Genomic DNA, 25939 nt, shown 5'->3' with positions numbered 1-25939 from the left:
AATTACACTATCAGCTTAAATTCGGGAGTTAGTGAGCTCTAACACCACCCTTGACAGCCCTGAAGATGGTTTGCCATGGTTTTCCATTTTCACACCAAGCTGTACCCCGATAAATGCCACAGTCGCTTCATTCCATCTCCTATACATTTCCCATCTCATCGTAGCCATAACACCTATCTGCGTCGGTGCCACGCAAAGTTTTTCCAATCCTTGTCCCGTTTATCTACTGGGTCAGGTATGAGGTGAGATAAATCTGTCGTGGCGGGTTTTTATGACCAAATGCCGTTCCTGGCCTCAAACTCACCAGAGGAGTTAATGAGATGGAATGAATGCCTCGATGCATGAAAATAGGTGCCGGAACATAGCGTACTCCTGTCGAATAGCACCAAGGGGTCTGCTGAAGGCTTAACGTCCCGATCTGACGGACGAATCACCATCAACAGCGTCATATGCCCTCACCCCATATGGGCACAGCAGGGAGATTTGGAATTAAATCCAGGCTTTTGGCACGCAATCTAGTGAGTAGACATTGTATACTACCACCTCCCCCACCCTGCCGGCCAATATTCTGATGGAGAAAATGTTTTCCACTAAAGGGTTTCGAACCGGCTAACTACGATGTCAGACCGTCTAGACTTCAACGCCTTAACGAGCATAGTCTCCAGCGAGCTCAATTGGTGCGACGTAAGGTAAATTGTTAAAAGCAACACAATTTTCAAACACTGTGGTGAGTTTCTTAAATACCTAGTTACAGTTGACACCCAGATGTGGAACGAATTTAAAATTGGAATGTTCGAATACTCTTAAGAGAGACACAGGCTTCACTTTTCGTATTTGTATAATACCTTAAGGGGAGACCCTACTGAGTTTTAATTTTTCTACAATTCTTATCTAATTTTCACCAAATTTTGGTAGTATATTGAGATAAGTATGTTTAAGCTAATTATAACATTTGAATGAATTTGAATGGATACTTTTCAATTTATAACAATTTTTTGAAAAAAGTACATCATTTTCAAAATGTCCCATGCACAATATTTTTTGAAATATTTTCTTGAAACTTTCTTACAATAGTCACAACACATATTTTAATAATAATTGGTATTCATTTCAAAAACAATCCATTGGTTATCCAATTATTTCCATTTTTCTCGCTACACCTCATAACCATGTGAAAACTTATGAAAATTTTGGATTTCACACCCAATATCTCTGAAAATTATAATTGTATTTTAAAAAGGATTCCATGTTTCATGAACCTTATAATGTAGAGTGTGTGGACAAAGTTTGAAGGTAATCATACAAAAACTCTTGCACAACGAACGTTATAAACACCTGAAATTGTTAGTTCTGAGAAAAAGATAGTTTTATAAATAAACATCTGTCAAGTAATAATACCTTCAACAGACCTTCCCAGCGCCATATGTTTCTCCTTCCTTAGCCATTTTTCTCTCTTCAGCAACTGCTTTTGACAGCTTCTGCTTCTTCCTAAGAGTTTTTTGTCTTCTTTACTATTCATGGCACTTTTCTGCTTCCTGTCTCTGTCACGTCCATGACCCACTTTGTAAGTGGTTTCACTCAATTGTTTGCCATCAACTGACATTTTCACCTTTGGACAGGCTAGGGAACCCATACTGAACTCCGCCGCAGCATTTACAACAGCCATGTCCACCCTTGATTTGGAAACAAAGGTCTGTTTAGGGCACTTATGCCAAATAACAGAGTGTAAACTCTCATTTGGATTTTGAGTTTTTCCCCTAATACATCTCTTCAACAAATCATCAAAAACAAGATAACAGAATGCACCACTGGGCCATTTCTAAACATCATGCTCAAGAATCAAGTTGAAACACAAAAGAATCTTTGAGCTATGCCACTTTATCTGCAGAGAAGTGGGCATGTCCATTCAAACTGAAGTGCACGTGTCATTTTAACGCCCCCGCAGAGTATTTAAAAATGGCCGTACGGGCAAAAAAAATTACATCACAATGCGCGGCAAGGAATGAAATATCATCTGATGGAAAAATCTCATTTTCGGTTCCTGGAACATTTTTGACTGAAACTCAGTACTGGTCTGCGCTAAAGAAAAGCATTCATTTGAAATAAATCCGATATAAAATTCTGATTTGGAACAAAATAACGGTCTTAATAGTTTCAAAGTTCGTTAATAGTTCAAGTAGTCCAATTGCTTACCGAACGAACTATTGGCACCGAACATCTCATGTTATATGTTTAATTCATTTCTTGACCCGTCCATCCACCATTTCCAAACACGACGATTTCAGCTGTTGAAACAATTCATGGACATAAATGGCAATATTGGAGATATATGTAAAATAAGGTATCACATTATGATTCGGTCGTATTTGCACTCGGGGACTCGTTCGTTTCTTTCTGTCAGTAAGTGTGGTTCTAAAATGTATTCATTTCAGGAAATCATAGATGACCACCGTAACAGGAGCACATATGGGGATGTTTACGCGACATCAGCAGACTGCATTTCACAGGGCCACATGCTGTACACAAGCTACACTCGTTTATTTGATATTTGACAGTTATTTCTATATTGTGACCGTGAGGCCACCGATGAGTGAACAGGTGTTGGTGCGGCTTGTGTTCGCTTGTCGGCGAGATGGGGTGCGCGCGACCTTGGACAAGGGCGAGAACGAGTTTTTTTGTGCAGAGGACGGCCAGCTGGCTAACGGAATAAAAATAAAAAAATGAAGGTTGGCGAGTGAGAGAAGGAGGCCAGCGCGTGTCACCTGTAATTGGGAGGAACGATATGAATGAAATATTTGTAATATCTTTGGTGGCGACGTGCATAATTACGGAAGGCTCAAGAACTATAGTAAAATAAACTGGATAAAATAATAGCACATATGGAGGATATAAATTAAAAACTGAAATTTTGGAATAATTTACACGACCTTGTGGCTAAAATGGTGATGAAGTTGTAGATTCGTACAGTAGAAGAATTTAGTGTCTAAATTGACTTTACTTCCGTGCATGTGCACCAGACATGATATTTAAGTCATGTGATACGAATACTCATTCTCACACACACACTGGCGTGTTCCTGGACGATCACCTTCAGTCGCTCAGCGTGGAACGTCGTGAATACTGGCTTCACTCCTGTGCTCTACACGTCTGAAAATTGGATACAATTTAGAACAGTGCTGTGATCAGACGTCGAATGTGCAGATATTAATCCCTTAAGTACGTGTCATTTCCAAAATACAGTTACGTGTGTGTTTGGAGCCTACTCTAAAGCATTTTGTGTAAGTTTCAGCTTTCTTACGAGTGGACGCGGAAGGCGTGGACGTGAATATTTCCAGAAGAGGACGGAATCTCACATCATGGATTACCAGTGCTTCACCATGAAGTTCTAAACCTTTGACCATCGTCAGCGGCGTCGGGATGCAGATTCTTTCGTCCTGGCATGGCTGATTGAGAACCCAGACTTCCAGACATGAAGATTTCTCTATAAGTTAAGTCGATTACGTCTCATTTATATCTGTTCTATGTAGTTTTGTTCTATTCTTTCTTTCTTTCTTCTTAGCAAGCTATTTTGACACTTTTTATGGTTGTTTATTTGCTCGAATACGTCGTAAAACTGACACATGTGATTACTTAATGACCATGTGGCCATGAATTTGACAGTGAGGGTTCTGATAGAGTTATCCATGTGTTATCGACACCATCTTTGCTTATTGAGTAAATTTCGTCACGAATATGAATTAATTTCTGTCTGATAGATTTACTGGTAGGATATTTCGTCCACATTTTCTATATTTTCCTTGTATTGGAACTTCTACTTGTACCTCGTGTCTGAGACAACGTGTCATCGGGATATTGAGTCCGAATTCTATGTACGAATTTAATGTGAACATGTGCATTGGGAGCATGTGATAATTAGTTGGAGTAATTAATCATCGAGACACTTTTAAGTGGATATTATGTATTTGTAGGACGATGGTAGGTCCTGATATTTCATGACTACACATATTTGAGATTAGGATGCGACAAGTTAGGGTCGTCATTGTGGTACACTGTACGTGTAGAGTATATGGAATAATTGTGCATGGCACGAATCTTCGCGAAACTGAGCTTTTCACATGTTAATGGATTATTCGCGATAAATGCAGTGTAGTCTAATGTTAGTGTCTTCAGATGAAGAAAATGAAAGTCCATGTTAACTGATGTACTTTTTAATTCGTGGGAATATCCCAAATTTTCTCAAGTAATCCAGTAATTTCAAGCTCAAGGTACAGATGAATGTTCGAGAAGGCCTTAGGTCTAAAGAACAGGTCTTCGACGAAATATCTAAATAATATCTGATTCGTGACTATATCAGCTCATTCGTTGATGCAATTTGTCGCTCTCACGTGATAACTCAATCTTGCTGTAACTCAATAAATTCGTTAACAGGAGAGTAATACGGTTGATCGACACTCGTCGACATGTACATAGTGTAAATATTTTCTTCTTGGTACTCACAGTCTTCTTGCCAATTTCCGTAGTTAGCTGTAGAAGTAGTTATTTGTTAGTATTTATAGGATTTTTTTTATGTGTTCTGTTCTGAAACATGTGATACTGATATTATCGATTGATAGTGGACAGGATTTCCACATGGATGGTATTCTCCCCATTTACTTACGTTTGCAAGCCCAGAAGGCGTTTTATTTTGTTTAATTGTTGGTCAAATACTTAACGTTCAGTATAATTCTCACGGAAAGAGATGTGAGACGACGTGAACAGGTATATCCGACGTCTCGGATTAACTTAGAGAAAACCAAGGCAAATTCAACTTTTCATTTTATTGTTAAGACAACGACTGTAAATTTTATTTTTGCTATGAGTGTTAACTTTTGAATTTTGGATATTTCTTTATTATACTCGTTCTTACAATTACTGCATTTTTTCCAGATTATCGATGAAGGCTCGGCCCAGACCTCATTTTTCTGAATGAAAATTTTAATTCAACTTTAAACCAATAACTTAATAACTTTAAAGACGAGAAAAAAATTTTTCACAATGTAAATACTCTGTTAGAATGTCAGGGAAATAACTGTCGTGTACCATCCCATTTGATTGCACATAGGTTTGTTACATCAAGAGCCATATTAAATTCCATAACGTAACGATCATAATCATAATCATAGATTTCAGGATGGCCAATATTGCATTTAATTAAATAAAAGTGTCACATATGTTCTATACTTGGAACGTGCTTATTTGATGAACCCTATGATAATCCTGCCACATTCATTTATTTTATAAGCCTACAGCCACCGGACTGAGCACCCCTGGGGTGTCTCATGTTCGCAGACTGACTACGACGGGCACATCTTAGTGGCTTTTCCCATCCGTGGGGCATCTTAGTGGCTAGTCCCTTCCGTGGGGCTCGATTTGTGGCTTAAAAAGTGGCTTAATCCATCGTGGAACTTGATTATTTTTTTTCTCCACGTGGTTTAATTTGACTGGATCAAATTACTAATTATTCAAGGTTCGGCAGGTTCATTTCAGATTTAATGCCATACCAGTTAGGTAGAATTCTAACAGAGTACGCGGAATTTTCAGAATATTTTACTTATGATGATGTGTTTCACATGGAAAAATGAGGGTTAGGAATTTTCTTCATGAAACTTGAATTTGCCTTATCACAATCAACATGTCTGGGGGGAAAGTTTCTGCATTTCGGCGTTTGCTGACACAGGTCACTTTATGAATAATCGAATGGATCTCGAGGAGATTAGGAAGTTATTAGAGACTATGACAGTAGAGAGTAGGAGAGCACAGGAGGAGAATAAAGAGGAACTCAGAAAAATGCAGGAAGAGAGTAGGAGAGCACAGGAGGAGAATAAAGAGGAATTTAGGAAAATACAGGACGAGAATAAAGAGGAATTTAGGAAGATACAGGAAGATAGTAATGAACGATTGAGTCAAAAAATGAACATTATGGGTGCTGCGATACAGGAAGAGGCAAAAAAAGGTCGTGACGAACTATATGCAAAACTGGAGGAAACTAGTTGTCGGATTGACAATATCGTGTTAGAGTGCAGGGAAAATCAGAAAAAAACCCTGGAACAAGTTGTTACTTTGACAAGCCAGATTAAAGAGGATAATAAGGTTATCACCGGGAAGGTCACCGCTCTTCAGAGTGACGTAGTCCTAGTCAGAAATAACATTGAATCCGTGAGGAAGGAGATAGATGTTATAAAGGTAGAGATTTCTACGGCACAAGAAGAGATGTCAGAACAAGTGAAAAATCTTAGAGGAGAGGTCACAGAAGACTTAAAGAAAATAAAAGAGAAGGTCAACGATGATCTCCGTTCCATAAAGGACAGTATCTCAGTCAACCAAGTGGAGATACAAGATATTTCACTCCAGTTCGATGATATCAAGAGCATGATTGACAAGGACAAGTCGGAAATACTCGAACAAATTATTAATCTTGCCGGAGATGTCAAGTCCGGGAGACAGAAGATGGAGGAAAATATGGACGCCCTCCAAAAATTAGAAAAAGAAGTAGGATTCTTGAAGTTGCAGGATAGGAGCACTAGAGTCTTAGTGACATCATTAATGGACCGACAGAGTAATGTCGAAGAGGTCGTACAGGCTAAATCTACTGTAACAGAAGGAATATCGCCCGTAGCTGAATCGTCTCAGAATATTACCCACATTGAACAACCCACAGTAAATCTCAGTACTACACCGGCCCAAAGTGTACCTCAAATCATTAATTTTATCCGAATGAGCGAGGACAGGCCTAGAAAATTCAACAACTTAAACGGGGTCACACCTAAAAATTTCATTAGGGACCTTGATGAATATATTCGTGAACAGAAGATCCCTACTGAAAAACATCTGCGAACAGCGGAGAAATTTTTAGAGGGAGACGTGCTCAACTGGTACCATGCTTTCCGTTATACGTTTGAAGACTATGAAGGTTTCAAGCGCTTATTCCTACAGAGATACTGGGGAGCGGATTTGCAACAAGCACTACGGTTGGATTTGTATTCACGAAAATATTCCATAGATGGGCAGACGCAGTACGCTAATTACTTCTGTAATCAAGTACGACGAATGAAAGACCTCGACACTCCACCATCTGAAAATGAGTTGGTTCAAGCGATAACAAAGCAGTTTCCTGTGGAAGTACAGCGTTTACTCATTGCTGCCAATGTTCAGACCGCGGTTCAGGCTGAGGCCATCCTCAGACAGCTCGACCACACCATGAATGTCTCAACAGTACCGAAAACTCAAAGAAGTAATACTTATCAGGTCAACGTAATAGACGCTCCGAAAAACCGGAATTCGACCCCAATGCCTGAAAACGGAAATCAGAGTGGACCTAAAGAGTACAAAAACCATCCCAGAGCGTACGACCGCCGATGGGAAGAGAGAAGAACGAGACCCAGAGAGGACAGGATGGAAGATCCGAAGAATGTCCGAAGAAGGGGAAATTACAGGATACGGGACCGACCACAGGACTACAGACGGAATAGGCCCTATGATAGACCTAGATATTATTCAGATCGCAACTACCGGAATTTCAGAGACGAAATGGAGAACCGTCATCGAGAAAGCATGAGGTACATTGAAGAATTAAGGAAGGAAACTGAAAAAGGCTCAAAATGGAAGGACGCCATTCATAATCAAGACACTGATCCAGATGTGACAGGAGCCGATAGCCCACAGTTCCAGCGACACCGGAATTCACCTCATGACGATAGAAGATTAAATCCTTCGGCACCACAATATCAACCTGAAAATCAGGGTGCCAGAAGAAAGACTCCAATGTGAAGATATCAAACTATTACTCTCCTATGAATTTATATTCAATGCCTCGAACCTAAGACTCTACCGTAAGGCAGAAGAGTGAAGAAAGAAAAAAGAAAAGACCCAGGTCGGCTGTCGAAGAAATACCAGTTTGTGTCGTGCAGAATGATTACCGTTCAGACAACTGACAGATGCTTGGAAATTATCAATACCATGGAAAATTAAACAGTGAAGTAGACAGCATATGGACCACATTTTAAGGAATGAACATGATCTAAAAATTTTTAACTTTGTTTAAAAATTTTTGTCCCAGTAACAGGTGGATGTGACCGTGAGGCCACCGATGAGTGAACAGGTGTTGGTGCGGCTTGTGTTCGCTTGTCGGCGAGATGGGGTGCGCGCGACCTTGGACAAGGGCGAGAACGAGTTTTTTTTGTGCAGAGGACGGCCAGCTGGCTAACGGAATAAAAATAAAAAAATGAAGGTTGGCGAGTGAGAGAAGGAGGCCAGCGCGTGTCACCTGTAATTGCGAGGAACGATATGAATGAAATATTTGTAATATCTTTGGTGGCGACGTGCATAATTACGGAAGGCTCAAGAACTATAGTAAAATAAACTGGATAAAAGAATAGCACATATGGAGGATATAAATTAAAAACTGAAATTTTGGAATAATTTACACGACCTTGTGGCTAAAATGGTGATGAAGTTGTAGATTCGTACAGTAGAAGAATTTAGTGTCTAAATTGACTTTACTTCCGTGCATGTGCACCAGACATGATATTTAAGTCATGTGATACGAATACTCATTCTCACACACACACTGGCGTGTTCCTGGACGATCACCTTCAGTCGCTCAGCGTGGAACGTCGTGAATACTGGCTTCACTCCTGTGCTCTACACGTCTGAAAATTGGATACAATTTAGAACAGTGCTGTGATCAGACGTCGAATGTGCAGATATTAATCCCTTAAGTACGTGTCATTTCCAAAATACAGTTACGTGTGTGTTTGGAGCCTACTCTAAAGCATTTTGTGTAAGTTTCAGCTTTCTTACGAGTGGACGCGGAAGGCGTGGACGTGAATATTTCCAGAAGAGGACGGAATCTCACATCATGGATTACCAGTGCTTCACCATGAAGTTCTAAACCTTTGACCATCGTCAGCGGCGTCGGGATGCAGATTCTTTCGTCCTGGCATGGCTGATTGAGAACCCAGACTTCCAGACATGAAGATTTCTCTATAAGTTAAGTCGATTACGTCTCATTTATATCTGTTCTATGTAGTTTTGTTCTATTCTTTCTTTCTTCTTAGCAAGCTATTTTGACACTTTTTATGGTTGTTTATTTGCTCGAATACGTCGTAAAACTGACACATGTGATTACTTAATGACCATGTGGCCATGAATTTGACAGTGAGGGTTCTGATAGAGTTATCCATGTGTTATCGACACCATCTTTGCTTATTGAGTAAATTTCGTCACGAATATGAATTAATTTCTGTCTGATAGATTTACTGGTAGGATATTTCGTCCACATTTTCTATATTTTCCTTGTATTGGAACTTCTACTTGTACCTCGTGTCTGAGACAACGTGTCATCGGGATATTGAGTCCGAATTCTATGTACGAATTTAATGTGAACATGTGCATTGGGAGCATGTGATAATTAGTTGGAGTAATTAATCATCGAGACACTTTTAAGTGGATATTATGTATTTGTAGGACGATGGTAGGTCCTGATATTTCATGACTACACATATTTGAGATTAGGATGCGACAAGTTAGGGTCGTCATTGTGGTACACTGTACGTGTAGAGTATATGGAATAATTGTGCATGGCACGAATCTTCGCGAAACTGAGCTTTTCACATGTTAATGGATTATTCGCGATAAATGCAGTGTAGTCTAATGTTAGTGTCTTCAGATGAAGAAAATGAAAGTCCATGTTAACTGATGTACTTTTTAATTCGTGGGAATATCCCAAATTTTCTCAAGTAATCCAGTAATTTCAAGCTCAAGGTACAGATGAATGTTCGAGAAGGCCTTAGGTCTAAAGAACAGGTCTTCGACGAAATATCTAAATAATATCTGATTCGTGACTATATCAGCTCATTCGTTGATGCAATTTGTGGCTCTCACGTGATAACTCAATCTTGCTGTAACTCAATAAATTCGTTAACAGGAGAGTAATACGGTTGATCGACACTCGTCGACATGTACATAGTGTAAATATTTTCTTCTTGGTACTCACAGTCTTCTTGCCAATTTCCGTAGTTAGCTGTAGAAGTAGTTATTTGTTAGTATTTATAGGATTTTTTTTTATGTGTTCTGTTCTGAAACATGTGATACTGATATTATCGATTGATAGTGGACAGGATTTCCACATGGATGGTATTCTCCCCATTTACTTACGTTTGCAAGCCCAGAAGGCGTTTTATTTTGTTTAATTGTTGGTCAAATACTTAACGTTCAGTATAATTCTCACGGAAAGAGATGTGAGACGACGTGAACAGGTATATCCGACGTCTCGGATTAACTTAGAGAAAACCAAGGCAAATTCAACTTTTCATTTTATTGTTAAGACAACGACTGTAAATTTTATTTTTGCTATGAGTGTTAACTTTTGAATTTTGGATATTTCTTTATTATACTCGTTCTTACAATTACTGCATTTTTTCCAGATTATCGATGAAGGCTCGGCCCAGACCTCATTTTTCTGAATGAAAATTTTAATTCAACTTTAAACCAATAACTTAATAACTTTAAAGACGAGAAAAAAATTTTTCACAATGTAAATACTCTGTTAGAATGTCAGGGAAATAACTGTCGTGTACCATCCCATTTGATTGCACATAGGTTTGTTACATCAAGAGACATATTAAATTCCATAACGTAACGATCATAATCATAATCATAGATTTCAGGATGGCCAATATTGCATTTAATTAAATAAAAGTGTCACATATGTTCTATACTTGGAACGTGCTTATTTGATGAACCCTATGATAATCCTGCCACATTCATTTATTTTATAAGCCTACAGCCACCGGACTGAGCACCCCTGGGGTGTCTCATGTTCGCAGACTGACTACGACGGGCACAATATAAATAAAATTGTAGGGGGTCCGCTGTCTGTAATTTCTTTTGTTTTGCCAACTTTTCAGATATTTATCCGTTTTAGGTCAACTCAAGACCGAATCGGTGGTTTCTACGTTTCGTGTCTGTTTGTTTGTCTGTTTGTCTGTCTGTTTGTCTGTTCCACCATCACGTCGAAACGGCTGGATAGATCTCAACCAAACTACATATTTAGAGTATACTCATCCCGGGGAAGGTTTAGATATGCATGTCATTTTAAAATCATTGAATTCACGGGGGGTTTATAGGAAAACCCGAATGGTTTTTCCACCATCACGTCGAAACGGCTGGATAGATCTCGACCAAACTTCATATTTAGAGTATACTCATCCCGGGGAAGTTTCGATACGCATATCATTTTAAAATCTTTGAATAGACGGGGGTTTATAGGAAAACCAGAATGGTTTTTCCACCATCATGTCGAAACGGCTGGATATATCTCAACCAAACTTCATATTTAGAGTATACTCATACCGGGGAAGGTTTCAATATGCATATCGTTTTAAAATCTTTGAATAGACGGGGGGTTTATAGGAAAACCAGAATGGTTTGCCTCCATTTTCTCTTATACTATTGATTTTCTGTAAACTTCGTTTACCGCACGTGAAACGTCTCTTCGTTATAAACAACTTTTGTTATGTTCATAATTTACCTTACTCTTCACATGACGGAGAAATTTACAATTTTCCACTGGTATCATGCTCTGCATTGAGTGACCGACAGACCGACAACGAACCTACAGGTTCCCATGGCAACGTCTCTGAATGCATGCCGGCAGGGAAGTAACGTATTGCCATTTTCCTCATCATGCTTTTAAATTCGTGGTTGTTCCTTGGGTTGAAGGCACGAGAGGCGTCAATCGGCCTATCTGCGGGCTATTGGCGTAATATCGTCGGATGTTATAACCGCCCTCGAATAGATTAAGTAATAACACCATTAGTCATCTTCTTCTTATTTGTTTACCTAAGAATAACTGGACCTAAATTTCTCCTCTGTTACCGCTTTATTATATCCATAACTCACACTAGCATAATTTATTGAGGGGCATTTGATTTTCCAATACATTAACTTGGCATTTACATATTTGTCGTTATCCGGCTGTCCTCAGTTATAATCCATTTTCTATTACTTTCAACGTTCTTAACTGTATTATTTTCTTCCTTAATTACGCCGTATGTACGCGGGTGCTACAAACTACTGGATGTATTTCCACCAAGACTCATATTTAGAATCCACCTGTCCTTGATAGGTATTAGGGCAAATATTGTTTCTAAATCCCTGAACTGACTGGGTGTTTATACGAAACCGAAACAGTGATTTTGCACTTCCACAAAATATACACAACCAAACTTAATGGTAATCTACCTACCTTGGTAGAAATTAATTTCTAAACCTTTCTTCTCATGTGCATCATTTCGATACGAGGATTAATAAGGGAGATATCATTAACGGACCGTTTTTCTGTACAAGTCCCATCGGACTTGATTCATGAGAGGGTGCGTGTAAAGCGTATTCCTTACAACTTGAAAACTACTGAAGACATTCGAACCAAAATTTATATTTAGCATCCACCTGTCCAAAGGTAGGTTAAACGTAAATAACATTTCATGTTCCGGAATGGACTGGCGGTTTATTGGGAACCGAAATGGTGATTTTACTCTTCCACAATATATACAGAACAAGACCAACCTGACTGGAAATCGACCAAACGTGATGGAATTCCACCTCTAAACCTTTTTTTCATGTGCATTTTATCGTCAGGAGGATTAATAAGGGAGATATCATGAATGGTCAGCTTTGCAGGTTAAGTCCAGCGGACATAGCCCAAAAGGTGTTTTACATGGACCAGATTCCTTATCTATAAAAATCAAATCGTAACGACTGTGTGCCTCTACACTGACTATTTTGGCGAAATTTTCGTACAGCTTTCCGTTTAAGGGGTAATAATGACCATCTGCATAATTTTTGGTTTAGATTCCTGAAAGTCCTAATTTTTACCCGCGTCGCCCAAAATCCAGATTGCGGCATAATCTGCTTGACGAAAAAAAAAACTGAAATTTGACAAAATTATTCGGTTTAGCCTGTAACGGACGGAAAACATCCAAGATCTTTAAATTTTTCACTTTTTATCCCCGAAGAGTATCGATGTACGGAGGCAATTTTAATGATGGTGCAGACCTTCGGAAAGTCCTATCACATAACGGATTACACAATCTCCGTTCAATTTGGAATGATCTACAACCTTGGTCTTACGACTTTTTGTCGTATCTGTATCACTTTCACCTTTGATTTTTTCTATTAATCGATGTTAAGTAAATTTGGACTTTTACATGCAAATTCATACTTTCAATCACTTATAGGAAATATAGAATCATCAAACTCTTCACGAAAATTGGCCCACCCAGTAGCCATATGTGAGCCAAATGCTATGTACGTAGCTGTCACATGATTATCCGAAAAGTAATGTAAAGTGAGACAATCTTACAAAACTTTACCCTGTTCAACGTTTCTAACTCAATCTGACTCAAGAATGGGTGAGATATCATAGGACCAGCCATTTAGGCCACTAAATGCGGCGTCTTATGGAATAATCCTTTGTCGATGTGACGTACGTTTAGCAGCAGATAATCTGTGAATGAAGATCTGCAATATTGTAAACACGAATGTACTTTCGTATGTCGATCTATATATATTCACTGATGTCAATTTGTAGCGATCGAGATTGTAATCAGTACTCCCCACACCGACTTTGACTGGCAGTAGGAATGGGGTCCCTCTCCAACTCCTGTGTAACTGGCATTAGTAAAGAAGGCCTACCATTGTAATGAATAGTTCACTTCTCGATTTGACTTGCAGAAGGCAAGGGAGCATGCAGTTTTGTTTAAAGCTCCCCTACCCGAATGTGTTTGGCAGTAGGCAAGGTTGCCCTCCATTATAAACAAATGTCCTCATCTAAAATGTGACTAGCGTTAGGCACAGTGGCCTGCTATTTTGATGGAAACTCGCCAACTTGGTGTGACTGGCAGTAAGCTGGCTGGCAGTAGGAAAATGGGCCTGGCATTATAATGATAACTGCACAACTCAATTTCGACTGATAGTAGGGTAGTTCCCTGCCATAAAAACTCAACTGTTATCTGTCTGGAAGTAGGAAAGGGGGGCTGCCATTGTAACTAAAACTCCCCAGATCGATTGTGTCCGCGCAGTAGGCAATGGGGCCTGCAATTATAATGTAAACTTCCCAATTCGATTGTGAATGGCAGTAGGCAAGTGAGCCTGCCGTTATATCACAAATCTGTAACAAAAACTTTACATTGGATTCAGCGTATGGGGACCGCCCCTTGCTGTTTCTCTGATAACGCTAAGACACATGCAATTTTATAACAATCTTATTTACTGCATGTACAGTATTTACTTCGGTATTCGAATGCAATGTAGAATACCGTAGCGAAGCACGGGTACATTTGCTACTAACAATATATTTAAACTGCAACGTCGCTTTTCTCAATTCAGGCTTTTCATGAAATATTTAATTTAATTAAGTGGATAAAATATTTTTTTAAATTGTAGGTTTTGTTTTGTTTCTTTCTTTCTTTTTTTTTTTTTTTTTTGCTATTTGCTTTACGTCACACCAACAAAGATAGGTCTTATGGCAACGATGGCATAGGAAAGACCTAGGAGTGGAAAAGAAGCGGCTGTGGCGTTAATTAACGTACAGCCCAGCATTTGCCTGGTGTGAAAATGGGAAACCATAGAAAATCTACCCCCTTCGGGTGGGGGCTGCAGAATAACACCCACGATATTCCTTGCCTGTCGTAGGAGGTGACTAAAAGGGGACCCAGGTGCTCTGAACTCTGGAGCGTGGGTTGGCGACCACGAGGCCGTTAGCTAAGTCCTGGCATTGCTTCCATTTACTTGTGCCAGGCTCCTCACTTTCATCTATAATATCCGACCTCCCTTGGTCAACTCTTGCTCTTTTCCGAGCCCAACGGTATTACGTACTCATGCTTAGGGAGTCTTTTATTTTTACGCCCTTCGTAGCCCTTGTCTTCCGTAGGGCGATACCTTCATTTTTCGAAGTGTCGGACCCCTTCCATTTTCTCTCGCCGATTAGTGTTATATAGAAGATGGTCGCATAATTGTACTTCCTCTTAAAACAAGAATCACTACCACAGAAAACCATCTTCACGGCTGCCGACAGTGGTGTTTGAACCCACTATCTTCCGGATGCAAGTTCACAGCTGCGCGCCTCTAACCGCGCGGCCAACCCGCCCGGTCTTGTTTTATTAGACATAGTCGAGGCTATAAAGATTTCTTATATCTTAGACCAGGATTGAAAAGAGCATAGAAATATTTGGTAACAGTCAATGAGAAATAATAAGAAAAGTTACTTATGAAAGAATGACAACCATAATAGAAATGTTAATATTAATAATAATAATTATTACGGGGTTACCCGTGGATCAGCAGAGGTGAAAGAAGGTGCCGGGATGAATGGGTCCAACTACAAAGTCAAAGTTAATTTCAAATTTTAACAAAGGTTACATAATCTTAAAAACAACAAAATCTTAACATCTTTTCACTTAGAGAAATAACAATGACATAGCAATTTAGAACCAAGACTTAGAAGGATCCAAGACTTCAGAATTTAAACACTCTTTGGCTACAAGCCCCTAGTTTTACAATTTTGAGCCCCTAGCTCAACTTTATAAAAGATTACAATTTTACACAAAGGGCAGAAATCCCCTAATACGTGGGGCACTAGCTCCCAATTTTCAATATCAAGCCTCCCAGATGCATTCTTACAATACTCGAAAAGTGCTGACGTGCTCTCAGTGTTCCCAGCCTACTCAAGGCAATACAATGTGAAAGTCAAATAATCACTGGCCTTACAAAGCACTATTTACAAATAGCAATCTTATTACACAGAGGTATCTAGTGTAACCGTCCATAACCATGCCATAGGCATGTTAGGAGGTCTAGTCTATATATATAAAAGCAAGTCGGGCTGGAGCGATGTATATATAAATATTTAAAAATGAAAAAAGACGTGAATTAATGAGGCACATCCAGAAATCTCAGAAATTTGATACTTGGTACGAGGGAAACTGATGACCCCAGGATCCCTAGAAAAATCGGAAAATCTCAAAATTCCCTCAAGGGGGCACGCTGGGGGGGCTCAAATTTTGGGCTCAGTATAAGAACACAGTCGTATAGTATATCCAAAACGATAACCTATAGGTTTCGTGGCCTTAAAAATTTTCGGGAATTTCCTCATTTTTATCGCCCATCCCCCCAAATCAAGATGGCGGCACAACCTGCGAGACGAGGTAGACAATTGAAATTTTGGTGAAATTATAGCTTTTGGTCCCTAACCGACGGGAAAATTCCAAGATGTTCAAACTTTTCACTTTTTACCCCCAAAGATATCGAAATATGGAGGCAATTTTAATAACTGTGCAGACATTCCTTTTGAGTTTTTTTTTGGCTAAACGGTAAGTCGTATCACAAAACGGATGGCACAATGTCCCTTCAATTCGGAGTGATCTACAACTTTGGTCCAGTGACATTTTGTCGTATCTCTCTCCCTTATACGTTAAATTCGGCCGTATTTCTGGATTGTTCGTAAATTTGGTGATTTTTACAAGTATATTTTATTGTTTGACACACTTATAACAATGATAGGATCATCACGTTGTGTGCGCACATTGGCACAATTAAGGGACATATGTGTACCAAATTTCATGATTCTAGCTTATACTTAAGTAGGCAAAATGTAATGTAAAATGTTAAAAATGCACCCAAATTTCACCCTATTCAAAATTTGAACTCAATTTACCCCCTTAATATGGGAGATACGAGGAAATGGTTTAGAAACAAACATGTAGAGCGATAAATGAGGCGTCTGATGGCGCAAACCGTTTCTGGATAAGAACACAGTCGTATAGTATATCCAAAACGATAACCTATAGGTTTCGTGGGCTTAAAAATTTTCGTTAATTTCCTCATTTTTATCCCCCATCCCCCCAAATCAAGATGGCGGCACAACCTGCGAGACGAGGTAGACAATTGAAATTTGGTGAAATTATAGCTTTTGGTCCCTAACCGACGGAAAAATTACAGGATGTTCAAATTTTTCACTTTTTACCCCCAAAGATATCGAAATATGGAGGCAATTTTAATGACTGTGCAGACATTCCTTTTGAGCTATTTTTTGGCTAAACGGTAAGTCGTACCACAAAACGGATGGCACAATGTCGCTTCAATTCGGAGTGATCTACAACTTTGGTCCTCTGACATTTTGTCGTATCTCTCTCCCTTATACGTTAAATTCGGCCGTATTTCTGGATTGTTCGTAAATTTGGTGATTTTTCAAGTATATTTTATTTTTTGACACACTTATAACAACGATAGGATCATCACGTTGTGTGCGCACATTGGCAAGATTAAGGGACATATGTGTACCAAATTTCATGATTCTAGCTTATACTTAAGTAGGCAAAATGTAATGTAAAATGTTAAAAATGCACCCAAATTTCACCCTATTCAAAATTTGAACTCAGTTTACCCCCTTAATATGGGAGATACGAGGACATGGTTTAGAAACAAACATGTAGAGCGATAAATGAGGCGTCTGATGGCGCAAACCGTTTCTTAATATCATAAACTGTTTAGGAGATATGAATCTGGAAGTGGAAGTCTGCACTTTTCAACGTGCTCATGCTTATCCGTCATCTATATATATAAAAGCAAGTCGGGCTGGAGCGATGTATATATAAATATTTAAAAATGAAAAAAGACGTGAATTAATGAGGCACTTCCAGAAAACTCAGAAATTTGATACTTGGTACGAGGGAAACTGATGACCCCAGGATGCCTAGAAAAATCGGAAAATCTCAAAATTCCCTCAAGGGGGCACGCTGGGGGGGCTCAAATTTTGGGCTCAGTATAAGAACACAGTCGTATAGTATATCCAAAACGATAACCTATAGGTTTCGTGGGCTTAAATATTTTCGGGAATTTCCTCATTTTTATCCCCCATCCCCCCAAATCAAGATGGCGGCACAACCTGCGAGACGAGGTAGACAATTGAAATTTGGTGAAATTATAGCTTTTGGTCCCTAACCGACGGGAAAATTCCAAGATGTTCAAATTTTTCACTTTTTACCCCCAAAGATATCGAAATATGGAGGCAATTTTAATGACTGTGCAGACATTCCTTTTGAGCTATTTTTTGGCTAAACGGTAAGTCGTATCACAAAACGGATGGCACAATGTCCCTTCAATTCGGAGTGATCTACAACTTTGGTCCAGTGACATTTTGTCGTATCTCTCTCCCTTATACGTTAAATTCGGCCGTATTTCTGGATTGTTCGTAAATTTAGTGATTTTTACAAGGGTATTTTATTGTTTGACACACTTATAAGAATGATAGGATCATCACGTTGAGTGCGCACATTGGCACGATTAAGGTACATATGTGTACCAAATTTCATGATTCTAGCTTATACTTAAGTAGGCAAAATGTAATGTAAAATGTTAAAAATGCACCCAAATTTCATCCTATTCACAATTTGAACTCAATTTACCCCCTTAATATGGGAGATACGAGGAAATGGTTTAGAAACAAACATGTAGAGCGACAAATGAGGCGTCTGATGGCGCAAACCGTTTCTTAATATCATAAACCGTTCAGGAGATATGAATCTCGAAGTGGAAGTCTGCACTTTTCAACGTGCTCATGCTTATCCGTCATCTATCTATATATATAAAAGCAAGTCGGGCTGGAGCGATGTATATATAAATATTTAAAAATGAAAAAAGACGTGAATTAATGAGGCACTTCCAGAAATCTCAGAAATTTGAAACTTGGTACGAGGGAAACTGATGACCCCAGGATCCCTAGAAAAATCGGAAAATCTCAAAATTCCCTCAAGGGGGCACGCTGGGGGGGCTCAAATTTTGGGCTCAGTATAAGAACACAGTCGTATAGTATATCCAAAACGATAACCTATAGGTTTCGTGGGCCTAAAAATTTTCGGGAATTTCCTCATTTTTATCCCCCATCCCCCCAAATCAAGATGGCGGCACAACCTGCGAGACGAGGTAGACAATTGAAATTTGGTGAAATTATAGCTTTTGGTCCCTAACCGACGGGAAAATTACAGGATGTTCAAATTTTTCACTTTTTACCCCCAAAGATATCGAAATATGGAGGCAATTTTAATGACTGTGCAGACATTCCTTTTGAGCTATTTTTTGGCTAAACGGTAAGTCGTATCACAAAACGGATGACACAATGTCGCTTCAATTCGGAGTGCTCTACAACTTTGGTCCTGTGACATTTTGTCGTATCTCTCTCCCTTATACGTTAAATTCGGCCGTATTTCTGGATTGTTCGTAAATTTGGTGATTTTTACAAGTATATTTTATTGTTTGACACACTTATAACAATGATAGGATCATCACGTTGTGTGCGCACATTGGCACGATTAAGGGACATATGTGTACCAAATTTCATAATTCTAGCTTATACTTAAGTAGGCAAAATGCAATGTAAAATGTTAAAAATGCACCCAAATTTCATCCTATTCAAAATTTGAACTCAATTTACCCCCTTAATATGGGAGATACGAGGAAATGGTTTAGAAACAAACATGTAGAGCAATAAATGAGGCGTCTGATGGCTCAAACCATTTCTTAATATCATAAACTGTTTAGGAGATATGAATCTGGAAGTGGAAGTCTGCACTTTTCAACGTGCTCATGCTTATCCGTCATCTATATATATAAAAGCAAGTCGGGCTGGAGCGATGTATATATAAATATTTAAAAATGAAAAAAGACGTGAATTAATGAGGCACATCCAGAAATCTCAGAAATTTGATACTTGGTACGAGGGAAACTGATGACCCCAGGATCCCTAGAAAAATCGGAAAATCTCAAAATTCCCTCAAGGGGGCACGCTGGGGGGGCTCAAATTTTGGGCTCAGTATAAGAACACAGTCGTATAGTATATCCAAAACGATAACCTATAGGTTTCGTGGCCTTAAAAATTTTCGGGAATTTCCTCATTTTTATCGCCCATCCCCCCAAATCAAGATGGCGGCACAACCTGCGAGACGAGGTAGACAATTGAAATTTTGGTGAAATTATAGCTTTTGGTCCCTAACCGACGGGAAAATTCCAAGATGTTCAAACTTTTCACTTTTTACCCCCAAAGATATCGAAATATGGAGGCAATTTTAATAACTGTGCAGACATTCCTTTTGAGTTTTTTTTTTGGCTAAACGGTAAGTCGTATCACAAAACGGATGGCACAACGTCGCTTCAATTCGGAGTGATCTACAACTTTGGTCCAGTGACATTTTGTCGTATCTCTCTCCCTTATACGTTAAATTCGGCCGTATTTCTGGATTGTTCGTAAATTTGGTGATTTTTACAAGTATATTTTATTGTTTGACACACTTATAACAATGATAGGATCATCACGTTGTGTGCGCACATTGGCAAGGTTAAGGGACATATGTGTACCAAATTTCATGATTCTAGCTTATACTTAAGTAGGCAAAATGTAATGTAAAATGTTAAAAATGCACCCAAATTTCACCCTATTCAAAATTTGAACTCAATTTACCCCCTTAATATGGGAGATACGAGGAAATGGTTTAGAAACAAACATGTAGAGCGATAAATGAGGCGTCTGATGGCGCAAACCGTTTCTGGATAAGAACACAGTCGTATAGTATATCCAAAACGATAACCTATAGGTTTCGTGGGCTTAAAAATTTTCGTTAATTTCCTCATTTTTATCCCCCATCCCCCCAAATCAAGATGGCGGCACAACCTGCGAGACGAGGTAGACAATTGAAATTTGGTGAAATTATAGCTTTTGGTCCCTAACCGACGGGAAAATTACAGGATGTTCAAATTTTTCACTTTTTACCCCCAAAGATATCGAAATATGGAGGCAATTTTAATGACTGTGCAGACATTCCTTTTGAGCTATTTTTTGGCTAAACGGTAAGTCGTACCACAAAACGGATGGCACAATGTCCCTTCAATTCGGAGTGATCTACAACTTTGGTCCTCTGACATTTTGTCGTATCTCTCTCCCTTATACGTTAAATTCGGCCGTATTTCTGGATTGTTCGTAAATTTGGTGATTTTTACAAGTATATTTTATTGTTTGACACACTTATAACAACGATAGGATCATCACGTTGTGTGCGCACATTGGCAAGATTAAGGGACATATGTGTACCAAATTTCATAATTCTAGCTTATACTTAAGTAGGCAAAATGTAATGTAAAATGTTAAAAATGCACCCAAATTTCACCCTATTCAAAATTTGAACTCAATTTACCCCCTTAATATGGGAGATACGAGGAAATGGTTTAGAAACAAACATGTAGAGCGATAAATGGGGCGTCTGATGGCGCAAACCGTTTCTTAATATCATAAACCGTTTAGGAGATATGAATCTCGAAGTGGAAGTCTGCACTTTTCAACGTGCTCATGCTTATCCGTCATCTATCTATCTATCTATATATATAAAAGCAAGTCGGGCTGGAGCGATGTATATATAAATATATAAAAATGAAAAAAGACGTGAATTAATGAGGCACTTCCAGAAATCTCAGAAATTTGAAACATGGTACGAGGGAAACTGATGACCCCAGGATCCCTAGAAAAATCGGAAAATCTCAAAATTCCCTCAAGGGGGCACGCTGGGGGGGCTCAAATTTTGGGCTCAGTATAAGAACACAGTCGTATAGTATATCCAAAACGATAACCTATAGGTTTCGTGGGCTTAAAAATTTTCGGGAATTTCCTCATTTTTATCCCCCATCCCCCCAAATCAAGATGGCGGCACAACCTGCGAGACGAGGTAGACAATTGAAATTTGGTGAAATTATAGCTTTTGGTCCCTAACCGACGGGAAAATTCCAAGATGTTCAAATTTTTCACTTTTTACCCCCAAAGATATCGAAATATGGAGGCAATTTTAATAACTGTGCAGACATTCCTTTTGAGCTATTTTTTGGCTAAACGGTAAGTCGTATCACAAAACGGATGGCACAACGTCTCTTCAATTCGGAGTGATCTACAACTTTGGTCCAGTGACATTTTGTCGTATCTCTCTCCCTTATACGTTAAATTCGGCCGTATTTCTGGATTGTTCGTAAATTTGGTGATTTTTACAAGTATATTTTATTGTTTGACACACTTATAACAATGATAGGATCATCACGTTGTGTGCGCACATTGGCAAGGTTAAGGGACATATGTGTCCCAAATTTCATGATTCTAGCTTATACTTAAGTAGGCAAAATGTAATGTAAAATGTTAAAAATGCACCCAAATTTCACCCTATTCAAAATTTGAACTCAGTTTACCCCCTTAATATGGGAGATACGAGGACATGGTTTAGAAACAAACATGTAGAGCGATAAATGAGGCGTCTGATGGCGCAAACCGTTTCTTAATATCATAAACTGTTTAGGAGATATGAATCTCGAAGTGGAAGTCAGCACTTTTCAACGTGCTCATGCTTATCCGTCATCTATATATATAAAAGCAAGTCGGGCTGGAGCGATGTATATATAAATATTTAAAAATGAAAAAAGACGTGAATTAATGAGGCACTTCCAGAAAACTCAGAAATTTGATACTTGGTACGAGGGAAACTGATGACCCCAGGATCCCTAGAAAAATCGGAAAATCTCAAAATTCCCTCAAGGGGGCACGCTGGGGGGGCTCAAATTTTGGGCTCAGTATAAGAACACAGTCGTATAGTATATCCAAAACGATAACCTATAGGTTTCGTGGGCTTAAAAATTTTCGGCAATTTCCTCATTTTTATCCCCCATCCCCCCAAATCAAGATGGCGGCACAACCTGCGAGACGAGGTAGACAATTGAAATTTGGTGAAATTATAGCTTTTGGTCCCTAACCGACGGGAAAATTCCAAGATGTTCAAATTTTTCACTTTTTACCCCCAAAGATATAGAAATATGGAGGCAATTTTAATAACTGTGCAGACATTCCTTTTGAGCTATTTTTTGGCTAAACGGTAAGTCGTATCACAAAACGGATGGCACAACGTCTCTTCAATTCGGAGTGATCTACAACTTTGGTCCAGTGACATTTTGTCGTATCTCTCTCCCTTATACGTTAAATTCGGCCGTATTTCTGGATTGTTCGTAAATTTGGTGATTTTTACAAGTATATTTTATTGTTTGACACACTTATAACAATGATAGGATCATCACGTTGTGTGCGCACATTGGCAAGGTTAAGGGACATATGTGTCCCAAATTTCATGATTCTAGCTTATACTTAAGTAGGCAAAATGTAATGTAAAATGTTAAAAATGCACCCAAATTTCACCCTATTCAAAATTTGAACTCAGTTTACCCCCTTAATATGGGAGATACGAGGACATGGTTTAGAAACAAACATGTAGAGCGATAAATGAGGCGTCTGATGGCGCAAACCGTTTCTTAATATCATAAACTGTTTAGGAGATATGAATCTCGAAGTGGAAGTCTGCACTTTTCAACGTGCTCATGCTTATCCGTCATCTATATATATAAAAGCAAGTCGGGCTGGAGCGATGTATATATAAATATTTAAAAATGAAAAAAGACGTGAATTAATGAGGCACTTCCAGAAAACTCAGAAATTTGATACTTGGTACGAGGGAAACTGATGACCCCAGGATCCCTAGAAAAATCGGAAAATCTCAAAATTCCCTCAAGGGGGCACGCTGGGGGGGCTCAAATTTTGGGCTCAGTATAAGAACACAGTCGTATAGTATATCCAAAACGATAACCTATAGGTTTCGTGGGCTTAAAAATTTTCGGGAATTTCCTCATTTTTATCCCCCGTCCCCCAAATCAAGATGGCGGCACAAACTGCGAGACGAGGTAGACAATTGAAATTTGGTGAAATTATAGCTTTTGGTCCCTAACCGACGGAAAAATTACAGGATGTTCAAATTTTTCACTTTTTACCCCCAAAGATATCGAAATATGGAGGCAATTTTAATGACTGTGCAGACATTCCTTTTGAGCTATTTTTTGGCTAAACGGTAAATCGTATCACAAAACGGATGGCACAATGTCCCTTCAATTCGGAGTGATCTACAACTTTGGTCCTGTGACATTTTGTCGTATCTCTCTCCCTTATACGTTAAATTCGGCCGTATTTCTGGATTGTTCGTAAATTTGGTGATTTTTACAAGTATATTTTATTGTTTGACACACTTATAACAACGATAGGATCATCACGTTGTGTGCGCACATTGGCAAGATTAAGGGACATATGTGTACCAAATTTCATAATTCTAGCTTATACTTAAGTAGGCAAAATGTAATGTAAAATGTTAAAAATGCACCCAAATTTCACCCTATTCAAAATTTGAACTCAATTTACCCCCTTAATATGGGAGATACGAGGAAATGGTTTAGAAACAAACATGTAGAGGGATAAATGGGGCGTCTGATGGCGCAAACCGTTTCTTAATATCATAAACCGTTTAGGAGATATGAATCTCGAAGTGGAAGTCTGCACTTTTCAACGTGCTCATGCTTATCCGTCATCTATCTATCTATCTATATATATAAAAGCAAGTCGGGCTGGAGCGATGTATATATAAATATATAAAAATGAAAAAAGACGTGAATTAATGAGGCACTTCCAGAAATCTCAGAAATTTGATACTTGGTACGAGGGAAACTGATGACCCCAGGGTGCCTAGAAAAATCGGAAAATCTCAAAATTCCCTCAAGGGGGCACGCTGGGGGGGCTCAAATTTTGGGCTCAGTATAAGAACACAGTCGTATAGTATATCCAAAACGATAACCTATAGGTTTCGTGGGCTTAAATATTTTCGGGAATTTCCTCATTTTTATCCCCCATCCCCCCAAATCAAGATGGCGGCACAACCTGCGAGACGAGGTAGACAATTGAAATTTGGTGAAATTATAGCTTTTGGTCCCTAACCGACGGGAAAATTCCAAGATGTTCAAATTTTTCACTTTTTACCCCCAAAGATATCGAAATATGGAGGCAATTTTAATGACTGTGCAGACATTCCTTTTGAGCTATTTTTTGGCTAAACGGTAAGTCGTATCACAAAACGGATGGCACAACGTCCCTTCAATTCGGAGTGATCTACAACTTTGGTCCAGTGACATTTTGTCGTATCTCTCTCCCTTATACGTTAAATTCGGCCGTATTTCTGGATTGTTCGTAAATTTGGTGATTTTTACAAGTATATTTTATTGTTTGACACACTTATAACAAGGATAGGATCATCACGTTGTGTGTGCACATTGGCAAGGTTAAGGGACATATGTGTACCAAATTTCATGATTCTAGCTTATACTTAAGTAGGCAAAATGTAATGTAAAATGTTAAAAATGCACCCAAATTTCACCCTATTCAAAATTTGAACTCAATTTACCCCCTTAATATGGGAGATACAAGGAAATGGTTTAGAAACAAACATATAGAGCGATAAATGAGGCGTCTGATGGCGCAAACCGTTTCTTAATATCATAAACTGTTTAGGAGATATGAATCTCGAAGTGGAAGTCTGCACTTTTCAACGTGCTCATGCTTATCCGTCATCTATATATATAAAAGCAAGTCGGGCTGGAGCGATGTATATATAAATATTTAAAAATGAAAAAAGACGTGAATTAATGAGGCACTTCCAGAAAACTCAGAAATTTGATACTTGGTACGAGGGAAACTGATGACCCCAGGATCCCTAGAAAAATCGGAAAATCTCAAAATTCCGTCAAGGGGGCACGCTGGGGGGGGCTCAAATTTTGGGCTCAGTATAAGAACACAGTCGTATAGTATATCCAAAACGATAACCTATAGGTTTCGTGGGCTTAAAAATTTTCGGGAATTTCCTCATTTTTATCCCCCATCCCCCCAAATCAAGATGGCGGCACAACCTGCGAGACGAGGTAGACAATTGAAATTTGGTGAAATTATAGCTTTTGG

This window comes from Anabrus simplex, chromosome 1, assembly GCF_040414725.1.
Source record: "Anabrus simplex isolate iqAnaSimp1 chromosome 1, ASM4041472v1, whole genome shotgun sequence".
NCBI lineage: Eukaryota > Metazoa > Arthropoda > Insecta > Orthoptera > Tettigoniidae > Anabrus > Anabrus simplex.
The sequence above is the reverse complement of the archived record's forward strand: the minus strand, read 5'-3'. Positions refer to the sequence as shown.